Source organism: Mangifera indica, chromosome 8, assembly GCF_011075055.1.
Source record: "Mangifera indica cultivar Alphonso chromosome 8, CATAS_Mindica_2.1, whole genome shotgun sequence".
NCBI lineage: Eukaryota > Viridiplantae > Streptophyta > Magnoliopsida > Sapindales > Anacardiaceae > Mangifera > Mangifera indica.
Genome location: NC_058144.1, coordinates 17445784 through 17447806, shown reverse-complemented (window position 1 = coordinate 17447806; position 2023 = coordinate 17445784). Strand labels below are relative to the sequence as shown.

The 2023-nt window shown below is 29.6% G+C and overlaps 1 protein-coding gene across 3 annotated transcripts in view; it reads right to left on the bottom strand.

Annotated features, from left to right (window-relative positions):
- The window catches only part of LOC123224479, a 9186-nt gene extending 9169 nt beyond the window's left edge, over positions 1–17 (bottom strand). For 2 of the 3 annotated variants that reach the window (XM_044648154.1, XM_044648155.1), the window contains exon 1: positions 1–17. This exon is cut by the window's left edge and continues 357 nt beyond it. The gene's annotated coding sequence lies outside the window, so the exon portion shown is untranslated. The other variant, XM_044648152.1, reaches the window with a different exon arrangement.
- Between the last annotated feature and the right edge of the window lie 2006 nt (positions 18–2023).

Genomic DNA, 2023 nt, shown 5'->3' with positions numbered 1-2023 from the left:
TTTAACTTTATTTTTATTTGATCAAATGAGTATTTCCCATTAGGTTTAACATAAACCCAAATTTTTATCCGTATGTTAAATTTTATTGTTATTATAAAAAATAAAACTATTATTTATTAAAATATTTAATAAAAAATAAAAATTTATCACATTTTCACCTATAGATTTAAAGATTAATAAATTCTCCTACTTAAAGTTTAAAATATTTATATTTCTCTTTAATGGTTTTTCTAACATGCTACCAATGGCGACGATAGTGTTCTCTCTCTCTCTCTCTTGACTTCTTTGTTAATCTTGTTCCATTCCCAACCAACCTTGATCAACGAAAGCTATAGAAGAAGGCGTTTCTTTGTCTCTCTTGATGAAAACAAGTCGTTTTTGTCAAAGATGAAGATGAATTGCGTCTTTGTCTGGAGGGGAAAAATAGTCTTAGTTTACTAGTTTCCTCGGTCAGTGAAGGTTGAAATTGAAGCAGGAGTAAGAGAGAAGCTGAAAGGGAGGGAAAAAGCCTTTGTTGTCGTCTTTGACAGTTGACAGTAGCAATTGGAAAAACCTTAAAGGGAAATGTTAATTTTTCAAAACTTGAGTGGGGTGGAATTTATTAGATTTTTAAACTTTGGAGGGGGAATATGACAAATTTTTAGTTTTTTAAATATTTTAATAAATGACAATTTTATCCTTAACAAGAAAAGTGAAATTTAACAAAAGAATGGATATTTTGATTTTTAATAGTTAATAAGTGAAAAATTGGGTTTGCATCAAACTTTGGGTGGCAAATAGTTGTTTGGCCTTTTTATTATGATCTTCTATAAGATGCCCTTTTTCTTCCTTTTCCATTTTTGTTTGTTTGTTAAGTTAAATGTTAGATAATATCGAATAGTCTCATCCTATCCAAAATTAAACAAAAATGCCCTATTTTTTCTTCATCAAGCAAAATGCCCCAAAAAAGTGAAATGATGATACTACCCTTTATATAATCTCATAAAACGCGAAAATCCTTTCATGGAAGCACTATGCTTCACAAAATCTCATTTTGAGATTACTGTTCACTATCAGGAAGTGTTGTAAGACCAACAAATTTTATAGACTTTTTCTAGTTTTTCGATGACAAAAATGGCCGAGGAGGTTAATAATTCATTCCTTATCAACTTTTAATCAATTTACTGTTAATATTTCACTGATTGAATGAAGATTTTTCATGATTCAGAGTTATGGTTTCAGATATGAACAATCAATTGTATGGGTCGATTTTTGAGTGTTTTGAATGAATTTTTTGAGGGTTTTTGTTTTATAATATGTGTATATTTGTTTTGTGTTGAAATAGGAGTTGAAAATTGCATTTTTCGGTCAAAAATTGTGGTGGAGAGGTCGTTTTGCAATGGATATAATCATTTCATGTATTATGAATCGTATATATTCATCGCGAAACAACTAGGTTTTTAGAAATTTTGTGATAGGGGTGAAAATGCAAGTTTTTAAATGGTACATAAAGTTAGTGATAGGGGGGAAATGAGAGTTTTTCAACAGTGACCCTTTGTGATATTTCTTGATAGGCGGTAAAAGCTAGTTTTTAAGTAGTGACCCTTTGTGATAATTCACGATAGGGGAAATTGCTAGTTTATAAGTTTTGGTAGGTAATTGTAACTTAATGGATTTAGGGGGGATGATGTTTTCAGGGTTATGGGGCATATTTAATTATGAAGTTTATGAGGGGCCAACTGAAATTGTTATAGATTTTAGGGGGTAAAATGAAATTATCATGTACACAATAGGGCAAATTAAAAATTTTCATTAATTTGGGTGGCAAATGAAATTGTCATAAATTTAGGGGTAAATTGTAATTTTCATGAATTTGGGGGAAAATTAAAATTTTTGCTATTCTAAGGTTTTTTTGACCTATAGTTTTCAAATTTGCACTCCGTTTTTTCAAATCATTACGATAATTGATAGATTTTACTTATTTAGGCGATATGTACCTTCATAATAAGGTTTTTAGATGTGTAGATTTCGAATTTTTTGTTAT